Below are 20,076 nucleotides of genomic sequence, written 5' to 3' on the forward strand. Positions count from 1 at the left end.
TATGCAGTAGCAGACCAGCTTCAATTAGTTTTGATCCAACCTCAAGAGAACCAGTCCTATAGGATTTGGTCCAACTTGAGTTGGACTAATTAAGTATTCTATATTATAGTTTTCATGTTTAGATAAATAGGAACTGCATTAAGAAGTGTAAATTATTACTTCTAGCAGCCTGGTGCCTCTTGTCCTTTCGACTAGATGAATGCCATGTGGATTAGTTAAATCTAAATTCTTGGATTTTGCACGTGCATAAAAACAAAACTAATCCATCGTTATAGATTTACACATTTTAAGTGTGATTTTATGGATGTGCAAAATTGATTGGTGTGAATTTAAATAATCCACATGGCCTTCATCCAATGGCTAGAAAGACATGAAACTTAGGAAAGATGGACATAGATAACCTCGAGGGGTGGCTCAGTTGGCAAAGCCAAACGCTTCCACGTAGGAGGTTAGAGTTCGAATCCCCTCGGGGCCAGGGGCGAAGCCCCGCCTATATTAATTATATAAAAAGCGCCTTGAGGATGTAGTCGTGGTGCGCGCAAGCTGACCCGGATGAACCTCATTTCCCAAAAAAAAAAAAGATGGACATATATGATCCCAATTCTTGTTTAGAGGGATTTTAATGGTGGGTGGAATTTTTGTAGAATAGTTGCACAGATTTTCCCACCTCATGTGTGTAAAACTACTTATTAGATTATATGGTGTCATATTAATTTTATTTTGCTACTCTATCCTGTCTCTGGCCCATCTCTTTGCAAATCCCACCCTTTACTAATGGGTTGCATATATTATAAAACTTTGAGGAAATTTTGCAAAAGTTTTTCACTCTTTCACCCTAGTCCACTAACACTTTTGAGTCTCACAAGTTGTAAACTTCTGCCACTTCCTCCCCTCTAGTCAAACATATACTTAAAGAACTATAGGTTAAAGATTATTGAAATAAGCTTTTTGAAAAGTATTGGACACAACCAAGTCCCACCTTTTGTTTGGTTTGAGAATGGATCTTTTAACCTCTGCTGCCACACCCACCCACCTTCTTTGTAAGCAAAATGTTTAACTAATTGTATTTTACACTTCGATTCCAACTCTAAAATGACTTGTAGTTGTAGCATATTGAAGTGTTCCAACTATAGAACCTATATAAGTGAGGATTATCCATTGAATCACTACCCGAGCAGGACAATTTTAATTCAAGCAATCATCGAAAAAGCTGTGGACTTTGCTGATAGCATATCAGGTTTTCGAAGAAGATCTTTGATGTACTTTGTTTCAGTATCATATCCCCATATGTTGTTTGTTTTACCTCCAAACCAAGGAAGTGATTAAGTTGACCAAGATCTTCGAGGAGAAACTTATTTCTCAAACAATGATTAAATTACTAATACATCACTACCTGTAATAATTGTATCATCAACATAGACCAGAATTGATATGGTATGCTTTAACAGTGATTGAGTGATTCTAATGAAGAAAGATGAATCATAGTTGAACTAAGAACAATGGAAAACGAAGCCTTAATTAATTTCCTAAACCAAGCTCTTGGAGCCTCTTTAAGCCGTAAAGATCTTTTTGGAGTATCCATACCAATATTAAATTTGGAGACTCAAAAACCAAATAGTTGAATCATGTATATCTCCTCTTGCAAACACCATCTGAAATGCATTATTGATGTCCAATCAACAAAGACATGAACCTTTTTACCACAACTATTGAAACTATCCTTACTATTTTTTGTTTTATCACTAGACTGAAGGTTTTATTATAGTTTAAACCTACTTCTAGAATCATTTTGCTACCAAACGTGCCTTGAATTTTTGAACAAGTTCATCTAGATTCTCTTTAATTCGGAAAACTCCATTTGTAGCCAATTGCATTCCTTATTTGGTGGTGAAGGAACAAGGTTGCAAGTGCTATTCCTCTGCAATGCAATGAACTCCTCTTGCATTAATGCTTGCTTCCAGTTAGAACCTGCTAAGGCTTTTGGAATAGTCGTGCTCAACTGCAATAGTAAATACTTTTGGTTTGAAAATACCCTCTTTGGATCATGTTGTCATATGATGACCAACAACTAAATTAACAGAGCTCAAAATTGGTGAAGTGGTAAGAAGTCAGTAATATCAAGAGGATCTTCTGTAGCACCAGCTTTACGAGCTAAAACACCTAAGTCATAACTTGATGTAAAAGTTAGATAAATGCATATTAATAATAATGAGAAGTTATGGGGAACCATTGTGAACATTCTAACAATTTTGTAAGTTTTTGAGGAATGACAAGAAATGGGATGTCAGAAAACACTAGATGTATGCATGGCTAGGGACAAGTGTTTTTCAGATAGAAAACCTAGAAGCAAATGGAACGAGATGCTCATCAAATCTGACATCTCTTGAGAGAATCCAGACATCTGAAGCCTTTGTGGTCTTACCTGTATCCTATAAATGTGCACTATCCATATTGGAACTTGATAGTACCATATATCCTAAGATGTGGATAAGTTACAAAACTCTTGCCATTGGTCTTATGCCTTGATTTAGTTACCTAAAGTAACAACTACTTCATCAAGTGTGTGAGGTTGAAGGCAGGGATCATTCCCGGGTTCTTGCATCGTCAGCCTCTCCCATCATTTCGCTTGCAACGAAGCTCATCCTCAGGTACAGTGCGCAACTTAGCCTCCTCATTTTCTTCCTCCCAAGACGAATTCATCCTGTAATGTGCTTCGCAGATATTCTGTGGCCTTAATCTCGGCTTCCTCTGATGCCCTCTGCCTTTCATCTTACCGCATTGCACCTCATCCCCTTCCGATTCTATGAGCTCAACCGAAGCAGTGTGAGTTTCAGCTTTCATCTTTCAGCAGCGTTTTCTTTTCTGGTTTTTTTTTTTTTAAATAATATTATGTTTGCTCATAAACGTAAACTTGTTTATGGAATGCAGAATCATATTTTGCAATTCCTTGCTGCTTGTTGTTTTGATTTGTTTTGGTTGAGTTGGACAGGTAAAATCGATTTCCTCTCCCACCCAACCGTGGAGTTTCTTTTCTTAGAGGCCTTCTCTATTAATGCTATAATTTCTGAATTTGCAGAACTTAAGTTTCTGAGTAAAGTTTATATGAATTTGATTGCGCTCCCACCCAACCATGGAAGTTATTTTCTTAGAGGCCTTTTTCCCTTATTGTAACGAAATGTGGTGCATTGTCAAATATGAATTTTCCCCTTCACTCCTTTGATTAATGAATTTATTTATTGTTTAAAGATAAATAAATAAATGAATAGAAAATTGTGATCTAATTGCTGGTGGAAGACATTAGTATGTTCATATTGTTTGGTTGGCTTTTCTTATTTATTTTAAAGAACCTTTTTTGTGTAGTCACAGTTGCAACAAAAGGAATTAAGGGTGCAAGATATGAGCATCTGATTAATGCTAAATCACCTGGCAAATCAGTTTCATGCCTTTTAACCTGGGGAGGGGGGAATATTGCACATTTTCTATCATTACTAATATGTACTGTAGCTAATTAATATTGTTGCTTTGATGAATATATACGATCCAGTTTACCATTCAACTGGCCATTTTCTTTTTACTTTTTTGTTATTCCTAAATATTAATTATTCTCCTGTTCAGTTGGTAGCTTTGCTCAGAAGAATTCTGAGGCAACTCGAAGTCTGGCCGGCCGCACAAGAAGATAATCTTGAAAAGGAGTTGGCAGAAATTCAAAAGGTCTTGTTGTTAATGCAGGTGAATCTTACATCCAAGATTTGTTCATGAACTTGTTTTTCTGTAAAAAAAGATGATTTTTGGTCTTAGGGAAACAGGTTGATAATTTTCTACTTATAGAAATATCTTATCAATTTAAGAGCTCATGATTCAATTGCTCAGTATTTGTATTGCATTTTTTTTGTTTAAGAAATATTCTAGTTTAGATTGTATGTACTTGGAAAGCTTGTAGATTTTTGCACCCTCTCTCTCTCTCTCTCTCTGTGGTGGTTTAGTTGTGTATCTGCTGGATAATATTGATTCGTTTCCTGTTTTAGTTTTGCACCTTTCTTGTCCAATTTGTGGATGGAATTGGTGCAAGTTTGGAAGACATAGTGTCAATCATAGTTGTCATGGTGCCTAGGCAAGCAAGGCATTCCAGAGGGAGCGGAGGGCGAGGGTGGTAAAAGATCGATCAAGATGACACTGACCAAGGCTACAAGGTATTGCCTAGGAGACAAGGCATGCAGCACCTGGATGCCCAGGCACTGACAGATTGACAACTATGGTGTTCATTTTTCTTCATGCAGGCTGACCAACAGCCTCAAGTTTAGATGCTTGTAGAAAATGTGCTGTGTACCATATATGCATTCACAAATGTGAATTGCTGAACACTTTTATTGTGGAACAGTATCAAACTCACAGTAACTTCATCTGATTGGCTTAATTTCTTAGTCTATTAGAGACTGACCGTAAGAGAAATCCTGTCTTAGGAGGCACTTTGTAGTGAAAGAAACATATTCTAGCTCCCAGGTTCTAGTGAGATAGATATTTTACTTTGCCAATTGAATATCTGGATGAGGGTAGGCAGTTTTTTTTTTTCACCCTTGATATGAATCTTACTGACATAGTTCTTTTGAAACTTCCCATTTTCATTCGTTGAGTAAACTATACAAACTGATCTTGACACATCATAATTGAGAATTTCCATGTCCTAAAAAAACATGCTTCTGTGTCATCTGATGAAATTTGTCAATGTCATGCACACATCTAAGACGAACGATTTTTAGTGCACCTGAAGAAATATAGGGGCTTAGATAATGCAAACACTATAACTTTATGGTCTAAAACATGGAGCTGATCAAGCCAAGAGGTTGCATTTCTGGTCCTAGTTAATCTAGAAGAAAAATTAAAAAATAAAAGAGCATACCCAGTGCACGAGGTTAAAATCATTGTGGGTCAGGGGGATAGTGCATGCAGTGATGCAGCCTTACCCATGCTTCTTTCTCAGTGAGACTGTTTCCAAACTTGAGTGAGTACCCCCTTTTATCTAGGGGCAAGTATAAAGAACATAGAATCATACAGAAATGTGGGAGGAAACCATAAATCTGATAATTATTATGTTCTTTTACTTTGAAATTGACATCTTTTGTAACGTTATATATAGCATCAAGAAATCTCAGCGTCTGGTAGACACTTCAAAAATTTTATGATCTTCAATGTCCAGCATTCATTCTGAGAATTGTTAGATTAGATTCTTTAAAATAATTATAAGAAATGCCAACCAAACAATATGAATGCATCGACCTTGAAGGAATCCATTCTGATTAAATGAGATTAGATTCTTGAGCAAAGGTTTAAGCATACTTATGATAACCTTGGAAATAACTTTATAGCAAACATTACATAATCCTGTAGGTCTGAAGTCCCCAACTTAGTTTGGAGAATCAACTTTAGGAACTAATGTGATGTATGTATGATTTAGAGCAGTGGAGAAGCTATCAGTCATAAAGAAATCTTTGACAAATTTGACTATGTCAGACTCGCATGTACCCAATATCTATGAAAAAAGATACCTAAAAACCCATTAGGGCCTAATGCTTTGTATGCTCCAATACTGTATCGCCTCATGAATTTCCAAATCTGTAATTGGTGCTTACATAGTCCTGCTTCCCTCTTCTAAAACTTTTCCTGCGATGTGACAGAAATATGAATTTTCTATGGTAGGAGAAGAAGAGTTGTATATAGTCTTGAAAATGAGAATTAAAAGCTGCTGCAATATGCTCTGTATCTGAAACATGAAGACCTTCATGATTGAGCTTTCTTATTTTGTTAAAAGCCCTTGGTTTGAGAGTGCTGAGGTGTAAGAACCTCACGTTCTTATCACCTCCCTTGATTCAATCACACTTCAATTTGTCATGCCACATACTCTATTGTTGATTCATAACCAGTCTTAAATTTACCAGAAGTTCACTTTCTATTATGAACCAATTTTCTCATTTCTTCTTTCCAAAGGGTAAGATTTGTTTTTCTCCTCTTTAGTTCCCACCATCGATTTGTTCCAAGAGATGAGAGAAGAGCTAAGATTTGAGAGCTTTTTGGACAAAGTAGTCGTTCTTAATGTCATTGTTCTTACATCATTTATAAAAATTGTTTTTATACTTGAGAATCTGCTTAGAATATTATGATCTAGATGTGATAAATTTAAGATGATATACATTATCTGAGGTCTCTTGGTTATATGTTAACTTTAATGCTTCTCAATTGAATGTCTATTAATGATAAAGTTAAGTTATACATGTACAGGTTCCTATTTATACATATTTGAGAGATTCATATTTTATGCTAGTTTCATTAAATGGATAGGCATTGGATTACACAGTCATGGGACCCTGGATACCGTGTAAAAATTGAATATATAAAGGGTATCAAACAATTCTTGGATTTTGCATTTTCACAAGTATTTACTTTGGAGAAGGTTGTATGCCCATGTATAAATTCCAATAATCGGTTGCCAAGAACACGGGCTGAAATGTTTGAACATTTGATATGTGATGGAATTATATGGAACTACACAATTTGGTGTTTCCATGGGGAAGAATTTGCAAATGTTGAAGAAGACAACAATCAGGTAAATGTTGAAGAAGACAACGATATTGATAACATGCATGTAAGTAATGATGGGGATAATATGTCTGGAGGAGTGGGGGTTAATGCCACATTGGATGTAAGTAATGATGTAGATAAATTTGAAAGATTGGTGCAAGATGCAGAGATGAAATTATATCCTGGATGCAAGGAATTCACCAAGTTGTCTTTTATTGTTGAACTATATCATATAAAATGCTTTTGCAAGTGGAGTGATAAGTCATTTTCTTTATTGTTAGATTTATTAAAGAAAACACTTCCAGAAGATAATGCTCTACCAAAGTCATTATATGAGGCAAAGAAGATAATTAAGAACCTAGGGCTTACTTATAAAAATATTGATGCATGCCCTCATGATTGTATGTTGTAATGGAAGGAGGCATCCAATGCTAAATCATGTGTAAAATGTGGCACTTCAAGATATGACCCTGATAATAATAAAGTTCCAACAAAAACATTACGCTATTTTCCCTTAAAACCAAGATTGCAGAGATTATACATGTCATCAGAAACATCATCTGCTATGGTTTGGCATAAGGAACATCGTATTGATGATGGGAAAATGCGTCATCCTGCAGATTCAGAAGTTTGGAAAGATTTTGATAGAAGAGAACCATCATTTAGTGAAGACCCACGGAATGTTAGACTCGGCCTGGCAAGTGATGGATTTAATCCTTTCAGTTTGAGAAGTGGTAAAAACTATAGCACATGGCCCGTTATTGTGGTCCCATATAACTTGCCACCATGGATGTGCATGAAACAAACATCTTTTTTGTTGACATTGTTGATTCCTGGACCCAAAGAGCCTGGTAATGATATTGATGTGTTTTTACAACCATTAATAGATGAGTTGAAAGAACTGTGGGAAGCTGGGGTTGACACCTGTGATGCATGTAAGAAAGAGTCATTTCGACTGCGTGCATGTCTTTTGTGGACCATAAATGATTTTCCAGCATATGCTAATCTATCAGGTTGGAGCACAAAATGTGCATTTGCTTGCCCATGTTGCAATGAGCTTAAAGAGTCAGCTTGGTTAAAACATGGTGGGAAGTATTGTTACTTAGGCCATCGTCGGTTCCTTCCCTCAAATCATAAATTTTGAAAAGATAAGAGATGTTTTAATGGATCAACAGAGTATAGGGATGCACCTCAACCTCCTTCAGGAGTTTTGGTGCTAAACCAATTGGAGGGTGTTGATTTCCCTGCATTTGGTAAGGATCCTGTGGAAAATGATGGCAAAAAGAGAAAAAGAGCTCGAGTTCAACAAAATCCATTGCCATTGAGTTGGAAGAAAAAATGTATCTTCTTTCAATTACCATATTAGAAAGATAATCTACTGCGCCACAATCTAGATGTAATGCATATAGAAAAGAATGTATGTGACAACATTATTTATACATTGTTGGGCATTAAAAAACTAAGGATCACATCAAAGCTCGTCTAGATTTGAAAGAAATGGGAATTCAGCAAGCTCTTCATCCACAAATGATTGATGGGAGGACTAATAAAATGTTAATACCTCCTGCATGCTACACGTTGTCAAAGGAAGACAAAGACATATTTTGCACTACCCTAAAGGGATTAAAAGTACCAGATGGTATGCTAGTAATATCTCACGTTGTGTGAATATTAAATAGATGAATATTTTTGGTACAAAGAGTCATGATTGTCATGTTCTTATGCAACAACTACTTCCTTTGGCATTACGAAATATATTGCCAAAGCATGTTAGGGTGATATTGATTGCAATATGTGGCTTCTTTAAGTGTTTGTGTTCTAAAGTTGGTAAAGCAGAAGACTTTAAGAAACTTGAATCAAGTATTGCAGAAACACTTTGCCAACTTGAGAGGATTTTTCCTCCATCATTCTTTGATGTAATGGTATATCTTTTCATTCATTTACCACGGGAAGCATTGTTAGGTGGACCAGTACATTACCGATGGATGTATCCGTTTGAAAGGTTAGATAATATTACATATGATGTTATTTTTATCTAATCTCTTAAGCTTAACTATGGGAATGTGGAATAAATTATGTATATGTTTTTATTTGAATAGATTTAACAAAAGACATAAAGACCATGTGCGAAATGCAGCTCGGCCAGAAGGTTCCATTACACAAGGATCCATTGCAGATGAATGCCTGATCTTTTGTTCCAGGTATTTGGGAGGTGTGGAAACAATGGTAAATCGTCCAATAATGAATAATGATGATGGGAAAATGGAAATAGACAAGTCTTCTGTGTTTTCATGCTTCAGTAGACCACTTGGGAAGCTTCAGTTGCTTCGGCTAGAACCAAAAGAATTAATTCAGGTTCATCGATATGTATTGATTCATTATGATGGCATTAAGACGTATCGAGAGTAAGTGCATCAGTTACTTTATTATAACTTTTCATATTAATGATTATATTGAGTGATATGACTATTAATATTATATTTTATAGGCAACATCTTCAAGAACTTAAAAGAAAGATGGGTCATAAAGTACATGAGCAAGCCAGATTGAAAGTACATGTAGAATCATTTCCAAAGTGGTTTAGAGACCAAGTAAGTGTAATGATTCTAATGGTAGATAGTTCTAATAGATTAATTGTAAGTTAATTATACAAATAACAAATAATTCTTGTATTGGGTAGGTTGATCATCTATGCCAATGTGGGGAAGAGGTACCTGACAACATTAGATGGTTGGCTAATGGTCCAAGTTGGGAATACAAAAGCTACAATGCTTACATTATTAATGGTATAAGGTTTCACACAAAGGATCGTGAAAAGAGTTGAAGAACTCAGAATAGTGGTGTCTTGGTAACAGCGGTAACTCATATTGTTGCTAGTAGTAAAGACCCAAGGCCTATAAAAGGAAATGTCGCTTATTATGGCATACTGAAGGAAGTTATTGAGATAGAATATTCAGCAAATCTCAGAGTTGTTTTATTTCGTTGTGATTGGGATGACATTGAGAGAGGAGTGAAGAAAGATGATAATGGGTTTACCCTTGTCAATTTTAATTATTTGATGCATTCTGGCAAAAATGAGATGGATGACCCATTAGTGTTCCCTACACAAGCAGAGCAAGTGTTTTATGCACCGGACCCTTTGAGGCCTGATTGGTTGGTTGCTTTAAAATCATCAGTACGTGATAATTATGATATGGAAGGTGATGTCACTGAAGATACAAATCAAACATACCAACAACTCTCTCTTTTAAATAGTCAAAATATTGGACAAATAGTTGTTGGTGATCCCAGTCTTAACTGGACAAGAACAGATGTGGATGGAATAATAGTTGACACCCCTGTGGAGTTGCTCAATACAAACCCAATTTTAAATTAGAATATGATTAGACGCGTTTTTGAACTACATAGTTTGTGTTTTGTTTTTCAGTTGTAAGTAGTTTACTTTCCTTAGTATTTCATTTTCCAAGTTTCCTAATGCATTTTTTTTGTGTGCAAGATATTATATTCAAATTTGTCTTTGTTGATACAACTCAATCACCATCTTATTCTAGTTGCTTGCTATTTGAATGTCTTTTATAGTTCCCTATTATGTTGTAATTGATTGTCTAATGATAATATAATGTTATACATCTACAGGTTTTTCTTTGTTAGTGTTTCACTTTGTGACTTTTAATGGATCCAGTGGATTTTGCTCCTTCTTCAAGCACTTCAACTTCAACTCTGAGTGAGGATGCTTTTGATATGCTTATAATTTTTAATTTATTTGAATTATGTGCCTTTGATTTGTTTTTCATATATTGGAATTCAATTGTAGGGAAACGTCACAAGAGGGGTCCAAATGTGTCTTTGAAGACGCGAAGGATGGCTCCGGAGGAAATAAAGCAAGTCATAGTTAATGTATATGGACAAGGGGAGGATGGCTATGTAGCAGAGTTCATTACTTACCTAGGGACAGAGGTAAGAAGTGCTTTGAACCTCCCCTATAACTATGACGATTGGAGGAAAGTACCCATTCACTACAAGGAAGCGTTATGGAATAAAATGCAGGTAAAATAATTAACAATCTTACCTACATTAGTACCTACATTAGTATTTACAATTAAGATGTTCCTTTTTTGAAAATAATTATTTTTTCTTGTAGAAGAAATATCAAGTGGATGCTTTGGGTAAGAAATGGGTATTTGTCAAAATGGGGCTGCAATGGAAGGCCTTTAAAAGGAACTAAGAAAAGAGTTTTATGATGATGTTGGTAGTATTGATGATGCAATCAATAATTGTCCAGCGGTGGTTCCATTAGATCAATGGAAAGAACTTATAAACATATGGAATAGTGAAAAGAACACGGTAAGAAGTCATTTATTTGTGAACATACATTTTATAAGTAAGAGTCAATGTTATACAATGTTAATCTTTTAATTGTTTTGTTATTATGCAGAAGATGTGTCATGTTAATACTGACATCAGAAAGCTCCAAAAGATGACTCATACTTGTGGTCGAAGAAGCTATGCACAAAGATTTCGCATGAAGGCACGTTTCTGAAATGTCACTCTATTTAAATTATTGTGAACATGTATGCAAACTATTAGTTAACATTTTTATCTTTGTTTATTTATTTATTTATTTTTTGTTGGATTTCTTTAGAAAAAGGAGCATCCTGAAGGTTTGGACCCTACAAGGATAGAGATGTTTTTCGAAACACATACAAGGAAGGATCAAACTCCTGTTGATCCAACTTCAGCTGAAATAATGGTATGCATTTATGTATCAGATTAATGTCTGCATGAATGATATGATATGATATTGGAGTCTTTAGTGGGCTAACTTGGTTGAGAAATGTTTAATGATCAGAGAACGATAAATGAAGAGTTGGCTAATTTGCCTGAAGAGAATCGAAATGACGTTCCAGTCCTAGAAAGTATCTTCACCACTCATTTGGGACTAGATACCCATGGTCGGGTACGTTTGTTAGGAGCGGGAGTAAGTCCAAAAGATTTAGGGCTAACAAAAACCCAACAAAACAAGGAGTTGGATGGTAGACTTGCAGAGTTAAGTAAAAAACTCCAACAAGTTGAACAAGAAAGAGAAGAGGAAAAGAGACAAAGAGAAGAGGAAAGAGAAGAGGAAAAGAGACAAAGAGAAGAGGAAAGAGAAGAGGAAAAGAGGCAAAGAGAAGAGGAAAAGAGACAAAGAGAAGAAGAAAAGAAATTAAATGCTCAAAAGTATGATGCAATGCAAGAGAAATTGGAGTTATTAACAAAATTGATATTTGACAAGAATTCTGTATTAGGTAATGATAAACCATTATGTTTCATTTTACCTACATATAATTTAGCTAAGAACTAAGTAGGTATAATTGATTTGAAAATTAACTTTTATTTATGTTGTAATTGACCAACAGCTAATCAAGTTAAATAGGAGTGTAGGTTGCACATAAGTACTCACAGTTCTTGTTTGGTAAGACATTATTCATCATTACTTTTTGTGCTTATCTAACTTGCATAAATTAATTTATTAGTTGCTTTATTTTACTAATTGGTGCATTTTCATTGCAGGGAATAGGTCTCTTGGTCATAATTTTTGGTGTTGGCATTGCTACACGCTCTATCTTCCATATTAACAATTATTGGATGAATTACTTTTCATGTGGTTTTTATTTTTAATAGAATTATTGTTCTTGTGGATCTTTTTGGAGATATAATATTCACGTGAAGAATCTTGCGTTCTTTTCCTTTTTTGTTCTTCTTCTTGTGGGTTTTCCTTATTTGTTTTGATGTTTATGTTAAACAAATTAATCTTTCAAGATTCGCTGATTCTTTTTTCTGCTTTATTATTTATTATTATTATGTCTTTATGTCCATTTTGATCCTCGTGTATTATGGTGTTCCCAAGGATCTGATCACCTGTTTGACCACCCTGTACCTTGTATTTGCTCTTATCTTCAGATTTGATTTAGCTTCTTGGTAAGTCTGATCAAGATTTGAAATGGGTTTCTGTTATTTTTGCAATTTCATGTATGATTTGTTCTGATCACTTACCCAACTGATTTAGTTTCATTTGTGTTTCTGTTTAATCTTTAGCTTCCATGAAGAGTTCAGGAATGCAATGGCCTTTCTCAAACAAGGTATGGTATTTGATCGAATGACGGATTCTGCATCTATTTCCAAGATTGTTTAATTAGTTGGTCAACAGTACCTCAAACCAAGATAAGTTGCTGTAATTTCCCCCCTCCTAGAAAACCCAGAAATTAAATTTATGAATAATGAAGGTTGAAAATTTTAGGAACAGTTGCACCACCTATTGGCCATTGTTGTCCTTGTCATTACCTTTTTAAGTTATGGACCATTAAGTGGTTGAAACCCTAGAGTGCCAACTTTAAGCTGTTCTGTTTTTAAGCTGTTCCAACATCTTTGTGATCGAGTTTCAGATCTGAGTTGGTGACTCTATCAAGTGCTTTTGTAATTTTATAATTTGAAAATTTTGGATTTTCTCTTTTCATGCAGGGCTGCTTTTGAGAAGGAAATTGGAGTGTTGAGTTCCACCAAATCTGTCACCAAACTTCCACCATAACTCCATTGTCCTGATGGGTTATACAGTTTATACAGTTTCAAGGTCCTCTCTCTCTCTCTCTCTCTCTCTCTCTCTCTCTCTCTCCATCTCCATTAATATGTAACATTCCTATACCAAAGACATAGGTTAAAAATAATAATCCTTATGAGAATGACTTTTTGTCATAGGCTACAGAAGCTATGACCTCTTTGTTGAGCATGGCCCCTCAGCAAGCCACCTTAGCTGATAATGGAGCTATCATTGATGCAAAAGATGTGAAGGTGAATTCTACTTTGCTTATATCTTTTGTCAGGTTCCTTTCTTCAGGCTTTCACATGTTCTCCAATCAGGCAATTGAAGCTTTCATTAGCTGAGTTCATGTTTATCTCTATACGCTGCTATGTGCAAGTTGAACTGGTGTTTAGATTTAATTCTTGGGAGCTGTTAGACGGTTTCAGCTTATGGATTGGTATTAGTGGATGTCTTCCTAATTTCTCAGGGATGACCACATGGATTTTATGGACACTTGAGATTACTTGGTTTCAGGAGGGATTTTATAGCCCTACAAATAGAACTTTCAGGTCAAGACTGATCAAATAGGGGCTTTGTTTTGGACGGAAAAAAAAGGGGCTTTGTATAGCCTTCTCTCTTCTTTGATAGTGGGTCGAATCAAACTGATTCTAAGCCACTGACTGCGACCAATTTGAAGTGAAACCGGCATTTGACGTAGTCAAGAATCAACTAAAATCGAAGGCATTTGTGCAGTTGGAATATCAAGTTGGTTTGCTGCATCTGATCTCAAGAGATCCCGGAGCTGCTCTGATAGAGACGAGAGGAAAAAAGAGGGTTTCAGAAAAGATGTTTTCAGAAGACAGGGTTCAGATCTAGAAGAATGTGCAATTCAGAGGGTTTGGATGAATATTCTTTATTATTCTTTATGCTTGACGCAGTACAGCTATTTATAGATGAAGTAAAATTGAAGTAAAGCTAATAGAACCTACTAGAAGTGACACCTGGAACCCATACACCTTTTACCCAGTGACTACTCTTTCTATTAAAATCTCATTACATATTATAATCCTTCAAAAATGCAGGTGGACGAGATATTCTGGAACTTCGTCGCACGACCTCCTCAGGCTGTGAGTCATCAAGCACCATCTCTCCCTCTTCCTGGGTCGTAACATTACCATCGGCAACCAAAGGAACCTTGTCCTCAAGGTTGAAGGCAGGAAAAATATCGCTCAAGGTAGAGTCGTCAACCCATGTTGCATCCTCCAAAGGTTTATCTTGCCATTGTACCAACGACTGAGAAACACGGTGCTGACCATGAAACAGCAAACGACGACGAAGAATTACCACAGGAACAGGGGCATCCGGAGGTAACAAAGAGAGACTAGGCAGCACCGTCGGCGGGTCGCCAACAAAAGATTTAAGTACCGAAATGTGAAAAACGGGGTGTATTTGAGCCCCATCCGGTAAAGAGAGTTTATACGCAACCTTGCCAACACGAGCGACAATTTGAAATGGCCCAAAAAATCGCTTCGCAAGCTTATGATTCAACCGCCTAGCAATGGAAGTTTGGCGATATGGCTGCAATTTAACCCACACCCAATCTCCAGTGGAAAACTCCAAATCAGTTCGGTGCTTATCGGCCTGAATTTTCATCCGTTCTTGAGCCCGAAGCAAACTCGCCCGAAGATGGTGAAGGATCTGATCACGAGTACGCAGGGTATGGCCAACCGCCTCATTCGCGGTGCTCCTAGAAACAAAACGAGTGATGGTTGGTGGTGGCTGCCCATACAGAGCTTCATAGGGAGACATCTGAATTGCAGAATGAAAACTGGTGTTATACCAGAGCTCTGCCCAACCCAAAAACTTCACCCACCGAGATGGTTCAATCTCCACAAAAGCTCGCAAATACATTTCCAAAGTGCGATTCACAACCTCCGTTTGGCCGTCGGTTTGAGGATGGTAAGCAGAGCTATGTGCCAGAGTAGTGCCTTGAAGGCGAAACAACTCTTTCCAAAAATTGCTAAGAAAGAGGGGATCACGATCGCTGAGACTTGTTCGAGGGACCCCATGAAGGCGAACAATTTCACTAGCAAATACCTCTGCAACTCGAGTGCTCGTAAAGTTCGCCGGATGCGCACAAAAATGGCTATACTTGGTCAAACGATCTACAACCACCAGAACAGCGGATTTGCCACCCGAAGAAGGAAGACCAGTCACAAAATCGATAGAAATTTCTTCCCATGTAGCTGCGGGAATAGGAAGGGGCTGTAACAAACCAGCGGGAGCGATTGTGAGAGGCTTAATTTGGTGGCAAATTGCACATTGAGCCACAAAACACTTAACATCTTGCTTCATCCTTTCCGGAAAAATTAGCAGCTAGACGTTTGTATGTGCGCAAAACACCGGAGTGACCTCCGACTAGCGTGGAATGAAATTCGTTCAAAAAACGAGTCTTGAGAACAGAATCAGGCGGCAACAATAAACGATCTCGGAAAAAAATCACACCATGACGGACCCGATAAGCTGGAAAGTCATGAGGAGAATTTAATATGTCTGCACTTAACTGCTGCATCTCTGGCGAAGAAGCCAACTCAGAACGGAGTTCATCCAAAAAATCAAATTGAGGTGTAGAAATCAAATATTGCTGCAAAGACAGCTCAGGCAGACGAGATAAGGAATCTGCAGCATTATTCTCCTTTCCAGGCAGATATTCAATATCAAAAGAATAGCCCAACAACTTTGTCAACCATTGATCTGGCTCCGGTCGAACAACCTGAAGCGTGAGCTCCCGAGGCTCTTTTGGTCGGTGCGTATGATGAATCGCCGCCCCAAAAGGTATTGTCTCCACTTTGCCACCGCCTGCGTGATGGCGAACATCTCCCTTACATAAGTGGAGGCGGTCTGCAACCTTGGAGAAAGCTTTCGACTATAGAAAGCAATTGGACGGCCTCCCTGAGAAAGAACAGCCCCAATTCCCCGTCCAGATGCATCTGTTTCAACAATAAAGGGTTGGTCAAAATTGGGAAGAGCTAAAACTGGGGGTTGGGCCAATACCTGGCGAAGGGCAATGAAGGCATGTTGGGCCAAGTCAGTCCATTCAAATTGCCCAGTGCGTAACAAATCCGTAAGTGGAGCCGCCAATTTTGCATACCCTTGAATAAAACGTCTATAATAACTCTTAAGCCCAAAAATCCTCTAACCTCTTTAACACATGTGGGTCGGGCCAAGACAAAACGGCATCCACCTTAGAAGAATCCACAGCCAACCCATGGGCTGACACGACATGTCCAAGATATTCCATAGATGGGCGCCCAAAGCTGCATTTACTACGCTTGGCATATAACTGGTGAACCCGCAGTGTCTGAAAGACCTGCTGTAAATGCGCCATATGATCCACCCAAGAAGCACTATAGACCAGCACATCATCAAAGAAAATCAAAACAAACCGGCGAAGAAATGGTCTAAACACCGAGTTCATCATAGACTGAAAAGTAGAAGGTGCATTCGAAAGGCCAAAAGGCATAACCAAGAATTCATAGTGTCCTTCATGGGTCCGAAAAGCCGTCTTGGGCACATCCTCAGGTCTAACCCGTATTTGATGATATCCAGCCCGTAAATCCAATTTGGAAAAAACTGTAGCCCCATATAATTCATCAAAAAGCTCATCAACAGTGGGTATAGGAAAACGATCCCGTATAGTAATAGCATTCAAAGCCCGGTAATCCACACAAAAACGCCAAGTTCCATCCTTCTTTTTAACCAATAAAACAGGAGAAGAGAAAGGACTATGACTAGGCCGAATGGTACCAGCATGCAACATTTTGATAACTTGTTTTTCCAATTCATTTTTTTGAAAATAAGGATAGCGATATGGCTTTACCGTAACTGGTTGGCTACCCTCTTGCAAATGAATCTGATGGTCATTCTCACGAACTGGAGGCAACCCTTGAGGCTCAGCAAAAATGTCCTCATACTCTTCCAATAATTGAAGCAATTCTGGAGTGTCAGAGTCTGGAACTTGGGAATGTAAAACATTAGCTTCAAGCAAAAAAATAATAACATGCAAATGGGCCTCCACTGTTTTTTTTTAATCCTTGATATTGTAAGGGCTCAGGATCGTGGGCCTTATTACCCTTCAAACATATGTGATCCATGCCTTTTCCAAAGGAAAGTAAGAGTTGGTTATAATCAAACAAGACTGGGCCCAATTGGGCCAACCATTGGACTCCCAAGATGAGGTCCGCTCCAACCAAAGGTAAGACATAAGCAGGGACTGTAGTAGTATATTGTTGAATTTGCAAGGGTAGATGTGGAATTTCACCCTCACTTTGCAAACGGGACCCACTACCAGCCATAACAGAAATATTAGGAGAGGCCATCACGGTTAAGCCCAACTGGCGTGCCACCTGTGATCGGAGAAAATTATGTGTCTAACCTCCGTCAACAAGAACTTGAAGCGGATGACCATGCACACGACCGGTAAATCGAAGAGTAGTAGCGCTAAGTTCTCCAATCAAGGAATGATAAGACGGGCCGGTGTGGTAACCTCTGTTCAACATCTTCCGAAAGTTCCATCCGTGGTGCGTCCGCCATTAAAGGCACACAAGGGGTCTCCTCATCATACTCCATCAGAAGGAGATGACGCTGTTTACAACGATGACCTGGTACATAACGTTCATCGCAATTAAAACACAATCCGCGTTCACGCCGTTGCTGCATTTCGGCAGGCGATAATTTCTTAATCGGAAGAGAAGGCGGCGGTAACGCCAATAATGGTGCCTTCAGTGGCAACACAGGTGTGGTAGGCGTTGGTAGCAGAGGTGGTCGCATAGAAAGCGGAGGTGCACGTAGCCACGGTCGCCGACTGTCAGCAAGTTTAGCCTCTTGCAAACGAGCCAAACCAACAGCTTGTGACATGTCGGAAGGGCGGAATGCCATAACTTCGCAGCGGATATCAGAGCGTAGTCCAGAAACAAAACAACTGACTAAAAATGATGGAGGAATTCCTGTTGTTCGATTAGCTAAAGCCTCAAATTGACTCTGATAATCAGCAACTGTCGAAGTTTGCACTAATTTAAACAAGGAAGCTTGAGCATCATCGTAATCGGAAGGACCGAAACGTGTTTGCAAGGCTTGAATAAACACCATCCAAGAGGTGAATAATTTCGCTCGATACTGCCATTGAAACCACTGTAGAGCTATGCCATCCATATGAAACGAAGCAATTAACAATCGTTGATCATCTGGCGTTCCATGGAAATCAAAAAACCTCTCTGCTTTAAAAATCCAGCCAACAGGATCGGATCCAGCGAAGCGAGGAAACTCGAGACGAATTGTGCGAGTCTGGATCGTATTCGATGCAGTCGGCAACAACGACGACACAGGAGAACCACTAGTGCGATCGCGTGACTCTGATGCCGTAGAGTTCAACCTCAAGATTTGCTCCAATCGGCCATCCAACAACGTCAATCGAGTCACCACCTCTGTTAGAGTGTGGCGCTGTTCGTCCAAAGCCGAGCGGTGATCCGTCAAAGAGATCTGGATCGATTCGAGACGATCACCATGCGTTGCTACAGTTGTATTCAAAGCTTTAACCGATTCATCAACATGCTTGAATCGAGTTCCATCTGCCATGGCAGGTCGGACCAATGATAGAGACGAGAGGAAAAAAGAGGGTTTCAGAAAAGATGTTTTCAGAAGACAGGGTTCAGATCTAGAAGAATGTGCAATTCAGAGGGTTTGGATGAATATTCTTTATTATTCTTTATGCTTGACGCAGTACAGCTATTTATAGCTGAAGTAAAATTGAAGTAAAGCTAATAGAACCTACTAGAAGTGACACCTGGAACCCATACACCTTTTACCCAGTGACTACTCTTTCTATTAAAATCTCATTACATATTATAATCCTTCAAAAATGCAGGTGGACGAGATATTCTGGAACTTCGTCGCACGACCTCCTCAGGCTGTGAGTCATCAAGCACCATCTCTCCCTCTTCCTGGGTCGTAACATGCTCTCTTGGGGTTGAGAGGCAGACTTGATAAGTAGACAGGAGTTGAGGAATTGGCATTGATAGAGCTATACAAAGCCCCTTACACAATTTGGTTATATAATGGTTCAGATCATCATCAATTTTTTCGTGTTTAAACCTTCTACTACCAAGTAGCAGGATATTTAATAAGTCCCTCAAATGTTAGCTGGGTATATCTTTCCAATCTGATTGCAGCATGTGTTTGTTTCTTATCAAGTGAAGAAATCATCTGGCTGTCCTCAATGAATGTTAAATTGTATTCTAAATGCTGCTCCTTACTATGTAGATGGTTAGCTCGTGGACCCGCACTCCTGTGTTAAGTTTTGGTACTGAAGAGAAAGAGTGGCTGCTTAGCCTTGCAGAGAGAGTGAAGACAAGATCTAGCTGTTGATGCTTATGCCGCCTTGAAATGTGATTGGATTATTCCTTTTTGTGCCATTTTTCTTCTTCTCTTATTGGTGTTTAGATTAACATGTAACATCAAGTAGAGTACTATATGTAGTTTTTGTTGACTTGATTAATATGTATTGTATTTATTTTTCTTAAATTGTGTTCTTTGAATACTGTTAGCTTTTTTGAATTTTCTTTGTATTCATGTATTTGTACGGTCTTTTAGGAATAAATGTAATATAATAGAAAATATAGGGGTTTTTTTTTAAAAAAAAAAATTAACGTAATTGGTGGCGGTAAAAAAAACCGCCACTAATGGATAGAAAATCACAAGGGAATTTATATAGAATTCGAACATAATTAGTGGCGGTGTTTATACAACTGCCACTAAATAAGCAAATAAATTGTGTCGGTTTCCTAACTTACCGTCACTAACTATGTATTAATGGTGGCAGTTTTAGGGATAACCATCACTAATTATTGATTGTTGTGTTTTTTTTTTTTGTCCAACCCAAAAAATAT

At 37.9% G+C, this 20,076-nt stretch overlaps 2 long non-coding RNA genes across 2 annotated transcripts; both read left to right on the forward strand.

Moving 5' to 3' along the window:
• Positions 1–10,209: 10,209 nt before the first annotated feature.
• On the forward strand, positions 10,210–10,792 carry LOC149004881 (uncharacterized). The gene is made up of 3 exons (XR_016169930.1): positions 10,210–10,297; positions 10,388–10,620; positions 10,715–10,792. It is a non-coding gene; the product is annotated as an uncharacterized LOC149004881 (long non-coding RNA).
• Positions 10,793–12,643: 1,851 nt separating this feature from the next.
• Positions 12,644–13,667, forward strand: LOC149004882 (uncharacterized). The gene is made up of 4 exons (XR_016175532.1): positions 12,644–12,695; positions 13,075–13,183; positions 13,309–13,401; positions 13,620–13,667. It is a non-coding gene; the product is annotated as an uncharacterized LOC149004882 (long non-coding RNA).
• The last annotated feature ends 6,409 nt before the right edge of the window (positions 13,668–20,076 follow it).

Source organism: Hakea prostrata, chromosome 9 (assembly GCF_041222555.1).
Source record: "Hakea prostrata isolate BN-2017 chromosome 9, UWA_Hpros_2, whole genome shotgun sequence".
Lineage (NCBI taxonomy): Eukaryota > Viridiplantae > Streptophyta > Magnoliopsida > Proteales > Proteaceae > Hakea > Hakea prostrata.